This window comes from Sapajus apella, unplaced genomic scaffold (assembly GCF_009761245.1).
Source record: "Sapajus apella isolate SASKATOON/1434 unplaced genomic scaffold, GSC_monkey_1.0 scaffold99, whole genome shotgun sequence".
NCBI classification, from domain to species: Eukaryota; Metazoa; Chordata; class Mammalia; order Primates; family Cebidae; genus Sapajus; species Sapajus apella.
In genome coordinates, this window is record NW_022437039.1 from 5,608,568 (window position 1) to 5,616,858 (window position 8,291).

An 8,291-nucleotide genomic window follows, 5' to 3' on the forward strand; every position below is an offset into this window, starting at 1 on the left:
TTGCCTTTTTCCATGGAAAGCTTATATGGAGGTGCTGTAACGCTCCATTGCCTGAAGGCACATGTGTTAAATCAAGGTACTCTAATACAATTAACAGAGAACAAAAGAGAATCATTATGCAAACAACAAAAACAATTCAAAGCCATCCAGACCTGGATCTCCTTCCAAGACTGGCAGCAGAGTGGCAGATCTAATGTCCCTATAATATCTGGTGTAAGCATTAATGAAATGCCGTAGAAACCAAATATTAAAACATTTACAACTTAAAGAGACAAGATAGGCAATGGAAGCCACCAAGAAGCAAGGAGCTCTCTAGGGAAATGGCAAGAAAGAAGAGAGCCATTCAGAGGCCTTGCGGGCCTGTTAAGGAGCTGAGTAGGTGGAATGTCCGGGTGACTCCCTAAATAAACAATGAAACACCTTAAATTTGTACATAAATAAAACTAAACCACAGAAGTCAACATAGGAAAGCCAACTATTGTGTTTTGCTTTTTCTGTTGAACACCTTGAAGACGTCATTTCATTCATGTATTCTCCAAATATCAGATGAGCATCAGCTATAGGCCAGGTACCCTTATACATATTGGGGATACAGAAGTGAACCGTCCAGGCAAGATTTCTGTTCTTATGGAACTGATGTGATAGAAGGAGGTGATAAACCCATAAACAGATGGCTCTGTTAATGATGACAACCATGAAGAAAATAAAATTGGGTAACTAGAGAGAAAAGGAAATGGAGTAAAACAGGAGAAGGGGTCAACTTTAGCTTGGTCAGGCAAGAGGTGACATTTACACTGAAGAGGAGACATTTGACCTGAGACCGGATGATAAGAAGAAGCTAATCTTACAAAGACCTACAGGTCGTGGATTCTATGCAGGAGTGACACCCTGAGGTTGGAAGCAGCCTCAAATCTTTAAAGAACAAAAAGAAGGGCAATGCAGCTGGAACATCGTATTGAAGAAGAGTCGAGAAATATGGTTGGAGAGAAGGGCATAGGCCAGATGATGAAGGGCCAGGCAGGCCAAGGTAAGGAGCCTGGATATTATTTAAATGTAATGGGCACTGGGTGCAGTGGCTCATGCCTCTAATCCCAGCACTGTGGGAGGCCAAGGCCGGAGGATCACTTCAGACCGGGAGATCAAGACCAGCCTGGGCAACACAGTGAGACCCTGTCTCTTAAAAACACGATGTTCTTTACTTAGTTGGGCATGGTGGTGCATGCCTGTGGTCTCAGCTACTCAGGAGGTTAAGATGGAAGGATCACTTAAGCCTAGGAGGTCAAGGCTGCAGAGACCTGTGATTGCACCACTGCATTTCAGCTTGGATGACAGAGAGGGACCCTGTCAATCAATCAATCAATTGACGTGATGGGAGGTCATTGGAGGTTTTTGAGAAGAAAGATGGGATCTGATCTAGATTACTGATCATTGCTATAAATACCGTATGGCCAATAGACTGATAATAAGGCACAAAGGAGGAAGCATAAAACCCATTGTAGTTGCCCCAGCAAAAGATAATAGAAGCTTGGACTTGAAGTGGAAATTATTCGCTTACTCTTGACAGTGACCCATACAGTAAGGACCAGCCTGCTCATTTCACAGTGAAAAAACTGTGGATGGGCATGGATTATGTATTAATAACATGATGAGTCACACAACTAGTGCAGAGCCAAGATTCACTCAGGTCTGCCAAGAACCAAAGCCCACGTGTCCTCTCTGCCACCGGGTGGAGTCAAGAGCTGTTAGGAGGGTCACCAGACTTCAGAGGCATGGATTCCCAGGCCCTCAAATCCAAGATCAGCAGCACTCTCCCTGAGGAAGGAAGAATAATACTTGGCAATAAAAAGATCGATACATGTAATGCATGTCACATAACACGATAAGCATCAAAGACACCTCGCTGAGGATCAGTCTTTCTCAAAAAAGGACATACTCCATGATTCCACTTACATTAAATTCTAAGAGGCCAAAGTAATACATGGTGAAAGAAACCAGAACAGTGGTTAACTGGGGGAAGCAGGAAGTTTTATACTTTAAGTATCATAATAATTAGTTTTGTCACATCATCTCAAGGAAGCTTTTCTCAGTATCAATGGATAAAAATATTTAAAAAACAAAAAACCAAGATCAGCGACACAAGCATTGGTATATAAGGACGTTCTGAATGCTGAAGACTGCCAGCCTCATGAACTGGAGAGTCTCAGAAAACAGCCATCTAAGATGTTTGCCAGTTCTAGGTCACCCTTGTAAATGTGGAGCATTTGCAGACTGTCAGTTTTAAAAACCAGCAAGCGGGAAACGATGTGCAGAAATGGCACCTCGAAAGGGAACGAAAAGGAAGAATAGGGCATCAGCTTTGGACCTCAGGTGGGCATAGGAGAGAATATATTTGGTGTCTGCCATATTTTTCATCCTTCAATGACGCTTCGGTAGACATCACTTTTGTCCGTGGCTGGAAGATGCAGCCTCCAGCTGCATCCATTTGCTGCAAAGGGCATGATTTTTGTTCTCTTAGATCTTTCTGGCAAAGCACGCTTCTGCCGTGTTACTGGTAGGATGAAGGTGAAGGCAGACCCAGATAAATCCTCGCCGTATACTGCCATGCTGGCCACCCAGGATGTGTCCCCAGAGGTTCAAGGAGCTGGACATCACTGCCTTACACATCAAACTCTGGGCCACAAAAGGAAATAAGAACAAGACCCCCAGACTGGGGGCCCAGACAGCCCTCAGAACCCTGGCCTGCTCAGGTATAAAAATCTGACAGATTGAAGACGTCACTCCCATCCCCTCTGACAGCACTCACAGGATGAGGGAGCGGGTCACCGTGGTCACTGCCTGTGAACAGTACTCCTCAAAATATTTTATGTTAATAAATTGCCTTCCTGAAAAAAAAAAAATGCAGTGAGCACTAATTATATGCCAGAGCCTCTTCTAAAAGCTTGACATGTTGAATCCACCGACAACCCTATGAAACTGGTTCCAGTATTATTCCCATTTTAGAAATGAGAGCACTGCAGCACTGAAGGGCTGAGATCTTCTGATTGCTCAATATCCCCAGCGAGACTGAAAACTCCTTGAGTCAGTTCCCATGTCCTATGGCTTCATGGATCCTCAGATGCCGAGATAATGCCAGCCACAGAGTAGGTACTCAAGAAGTGGGGCAAAACATCAAAATCACAATGAAATATCAACTCACACCAATCACAATGGCTATTATTAAAAAGTCAAGAAACACAGATGCTGGCAGGGCTGCAGAGAAAAGGGAACACTTAAACTCTGTTGATGAAAACGTACATGAGTTCAGCCCCTGTGGAAAGCAGGAGAGTTCTCAAGGAACTTGGAACAACCATTCAGCCCAGCTATCCCATTACTAGGTGTATACCCAAAGGAAAATAAATCATTCTGCCATAAGGACACGTGCACTTACGTGGTCATTGAAGCATCATTCACAATAGCAACGACAATACACAATAGCAATGAAATCAACCTAGGGGCCCATCCGTGATGCACTGGATAAAGAAAATGTGCACCATGGAGTACTATACAGCCATAACAAAAGGGCAAAAATCATTCCCTTTGCAGCAATATGAATGTAGGCGGAGGCAATTATCCTAAGCGAATTAACACAAGAACAGAAAACCAAATACCGCATAGTTTCACTCATAAGTGGGAGCTAAATATTGGGTACTCAAGGACATAAAAATGGGAACAATAGCCACTGCAGACCACTGGAGTAGGGAGAGCAGGAGGGGGACAAGTTGAAAAACTAACTATGGGGTACTGTGCTTACTACCTGGGTTGTGGATTCAATCACACATCAAACCTAAGCATCACACCATATACCAGGTTAAAAAAAAAAACTGCATATTTATCCCCTGAATCTAAAAGTTGAAAACAAATTAAAATATGTGGCAAAAGAATGGATGCTGCGTTCTTAGTTCTCGCTCCTGCTCTCACCCCTTCTCCCTCTCTCTCTCTCTCTCTCTCTCTCTCTCCTCTCTCTCTCTCTGTCTCTCTCTCCACCCCCCACCTTCGCTCTTACTGGCCAGATGCCTTATACCACTATCCCATTCAATTCTCACAGCAACCCTACAAAGTCCTTTTCTTTCTGTCTATTTTGTACATGAGAAATTGGGACTCTTAGAGGTTTCAAGTTTTAGGTTTCAAGTCAATCCCTGTTTTGACTCAGGGATTTTCAACAACTATCTTACATGTTCAGCCCAAGGATCGGACTCCTCCTGAGAACCCTAGGTCTGAAGAAAACTTGCAAATGGAAATGAATAAATCCTGGTGTTGTCTCTAAAGGTGTATCTACAGGGCTCCGTAAATGATATTAACAGCTGTGTCGTTACAGCTCTGCTAGAGTCGAAAGTGATGCTGTTGATTAAAAATAAATAAATTAAAATAAATAAAGAAGAATGACTGCTCAACCATCAGCTGAAACCGCGTTATCCTGTGCCAAGTGTCAGCTTCAGGATAGGTTTTGATGTGGGAAGAGTTATGCCTTGAGTTATTATCAGAATTAGGGTACTTTATTGGTTCACATCGTCCAATCTTCCCCAGCCATTATGGTTTTGCTGAAACATTAAACTACTTTAAACTTTCATTTTCCTCTTAAAACTAAATTAGTTTGGAGGAAATTGTATTTTCCGAGCTCCAGCACCAGCCTCAGGCAGAGGGAGTTACAGTACAGCGCACAGATAAACAACAATCACGGCCTAATTACTAAGTGGTAAGTGCAGTGTTTCCCAAGTTACATTTGCTTTGGAATTTCTGGGGTCGTGCAGGGAGGCAGCTCCCAAGCAGATTTCCTCAAGAAGCTTTGGGTATTGTTTTTTTTTTTTTACTTTTTTAATTTCAGGGGGTACGTGGGCAGGTTTATTACCTGGGTATATTGTATGATGCTGAGGTTTGGGCTATGGCTGAACCTGTCACCCAGGTAATGAGCATGGATAGTACCCAAACGAGTTTTTCAACATGTACACCCTCCCTGCCCTCGTAGTCCCTAGTGTCTGTCGTTCTCATCTTTATGTCCATGTGCACCCAATGTTTAGCTCCCACTTATAAGTGAGAGTATGTGGTATTTGATTTTCTGTTTCTGCATTGATTTGCTCAGGATAATGACCTCCAGGTGCATCCATGTCACTGCAAAAGGCATGTTTTCATTCTTTTTAATGGCTGCATGGTATTCCATAATATATGCAGCACATTTTCTTTTTCTTTTTTTTTTTTCCCACATCCAGTCTTAAAGTTATACCTGAAACCACATTTTCTTTATCCAGCCCACCGTGGATGGACATCTAGGTTGATTCCACATCTTTGCTCTTGTGAATAATGATGTGATGAATATACAAGTATATATGTTGGGAGGCCGAGGCGGGCGATCATGAGGTCAAGAGATCGAGACCAGCCTGGCCAACATGGTGAAACCTCGTCTCTAGTAAAAATACAAAAATTAGCTGGGCGTGGTGGCATGCGCTTGTAGTCCCAGCTACTTGGGAGGCTGAGGCAGGAGAATTCCTTGAGCCTGGGAGGCAGAGGTTGCAGTGAGCTAAGATCACGCCACTGCACTGCAGCCTGGCGCCTGGCGACAGAACAAGGCTGTGTCTCCAAAAAAAAAATCCTTTGGTTATATATCCAGTAACAGGATGCTTGAATCCCATGGCAGTTCTATTTTTAGTTCTTTGGGAAATCTCCAAACTGCCTTCCACAGTAGCCAAACTAATTTACATGCCCACCAGCAGCATATAATTTGAGTTATTTATATGGTGGTCTTCCTGCATCTCTGGCTACGGAAAGGGGAAGAACAAAGGAATTTACAAAGCACATAATACATTTCTGCACTACTGGGTACTGAAGTATGTTATTTCATCCTCTCTAGTAGTGATAGGAGATTCCCATTTTATAGATAAGGACCCTTGAGGCTGGGACTAACAGATGAAGGCTGATCTGCTGAGATCCTGCAGCATGTACAAAATATGCTGGGCTATTCTTTTACTGTAAAAGACATCTATTCCTCTGTCTGCCCAGCATGTCCCTTCTTTAGGGAAATACTCTTTCTTTCATATCAACCATACATAAATCCCCAAGAAAAGTCATGTGATTGAATCTGAGCCCATGATGGGACATTAGTCATGTGATTAAAACTGAGTCAATCATAGGATGCCCAACAGTCATGTGATTAAAACTCAGCCAATCATACTATCTCCAATATGTGATAAAAGCTGAGCCAATCATAGACCCTCACCACCCTGGCTACAGTGATTAGTCTAAGAGGCAGGAACATGATAGAAGCCAACCCAATCACTCCTCCTACCCAAGATTTTTCTACCTGGAGCTAGAAATAGGGTTCTGCCCTCTCTGGTGGAAAACTTAGGAAAAGTCTTTTACCTATTGGTGACCATGGAGGCCAATAAAGCCATTCTCAGAAAGACAAAATAAATGCTTGGCAGGAATATAGGAGAAAGCTGAGAGGTGGAAAGAGGAGAACCTGTCTCACTTGCTGTATCCTGTCCATAGTTGGGTCACCCAAGCCCACACCACCTGTTCTCCTAGCTGACTCCAGTCAAGACGGCCATTTGCCATCAAGAGTACCAATGACAACCTCATCACCATAGCTAATTTATGGGGCACATACTTTATGCCAAGCACTAATCTAAGGGTTTCCCTTGTCTTGGCTCATCAAATTGACACAATTGTATGAGGTAAGAATCGGTGGTACCTCCATTTTAAATTTAAGAAAGTGAGGCATGGAGATATTAAAGTGATTTGCACAAGGTCACAAACCCAGAGTTTCTTCAACTGAAAAATGTGGAACATATAGGGCCTTTTTAAAATCAGTGCCTACTTAGAAACATTGTGAGTTTCTTTGCAGCAAATATTGACAAAGTCTATACTGATCGGTGCCTCTGGCAGCTTCATTCAAGGGTTCACCCTCCTCCCGCCTCTCACCCCGTGAATGCCATGAAGCCATTCTCAGAAATAGATTCCTCTCTGCTATGGGCTAAGGACCAAAGATCCCATTTCACAGATGGAAAAAACAAATATTAGAGTTTAAGAGTCTCAATGTCGGGGAGCTAGCATTTTCACCCCATTTCAGATCTAACTGTTCCTTCATGGTGAACTCATCTTGTTAGATTTGCTCAGATGCTGCACCAGTTCACAGCCCCAAGCTGCTCTCTTTTTATTTCTGCAAATGAAAATATCTTTATTGTGTTTTCTTTTTCTGCTGAATCTGAAGATGACACATACTGCCTGACGTTATTCTCATCAGCAGTGCCCCAGCCCACAGATGGTGAGGCCTGAAACTTACTGTTAGACAACTGTTCTGAACTTTCAGGGCTGATTGCCCCTGGCAGAAGCAGCCCCAAACCAGCCGGCGTGTTTGATGCTGTAAGAGTGTGTCAAGGTTGCCTAGGCATTTGCTAGTCCCTTTCAATTTTGAGAGCGAACGGGACAGGCTGGCTGTGCAGAACAGAGGGGAAGGCAGAAAGACAAGGAGAGAGAAGGACAAGGTGAGATGAAATGGTGATTTTGCAAAGCAGCAGTCAAAAGTAAAACTGATACCGTTATTGCTCATGGCCTCACTGGAATCTTGATAAGTCAGGACATTTGCGGTTGCTCATGAAAATCAGGGTTTGGCCAGGGCGACCTTGTAAACAAGGGTACTTCATTCACTGAAGAACCTAGGCTCTTTCTAATCCAGACCCTACAGTGGGCTTGGTCTGAGAAGAGTCCCTCATGTCCCCATCAAAACCTTGTCTCACAAATGGACTCTGAAAACTATTTATGCATGTCTGCAAGTGGCATCTTTGGAGTGGAAAGAGGTAGCATCATTTTTTATTGCATTTTAGCTTTTGGGGTACATGTGAAGAACATGCAAGATTGTTGCATAGATACACACATGGCAGTGTGATTTGCTGCCTTCCTCCCCATCACCTATATCTGGCATTTCTCCCCATGCTATCTCTCCCCAACTCCCCACCCCCCACTGTCCCTCCCCTATTTCCCCCCCGACAGGCCCCAGTGTGTGATGCTCCCCTCCCTGTGTTCATGTGTTCTCATTGTTCAACACCCACCTATGAGTGAGAACGTGCGGTGTTTGCAGAATGGGTGCAGTGGCTCACATCTGTAATTCCAGCACTTTGGGAGGCCGAGGAGGGCTGGTTTCTTGAGTTCAGCAGTTCGAGAACAGCCTGGCCAACATGACGAATCCCCGTCTTTACTAAGAATATGTAAATTAGCTGAGTGTGGCGGCGGACACCGGTAATCCCAGCACTCTAGAGGCTGAG

At 43.8% G+C, this 8,291-nt stretch overlaps 1 pseudogene; it reads left to right on the forward strand.

The window, feature by feature from the left end:
- Nucleotides 1–2,311: 2,311 nt before the first annotated feature.
- On the forward strand, nucleotides 2,312–7,305 carry LOC116536206 (annotated as a pseudogene).
- Nucleotides 7,306–8,291: the final 986 nt, after the last annotated feature.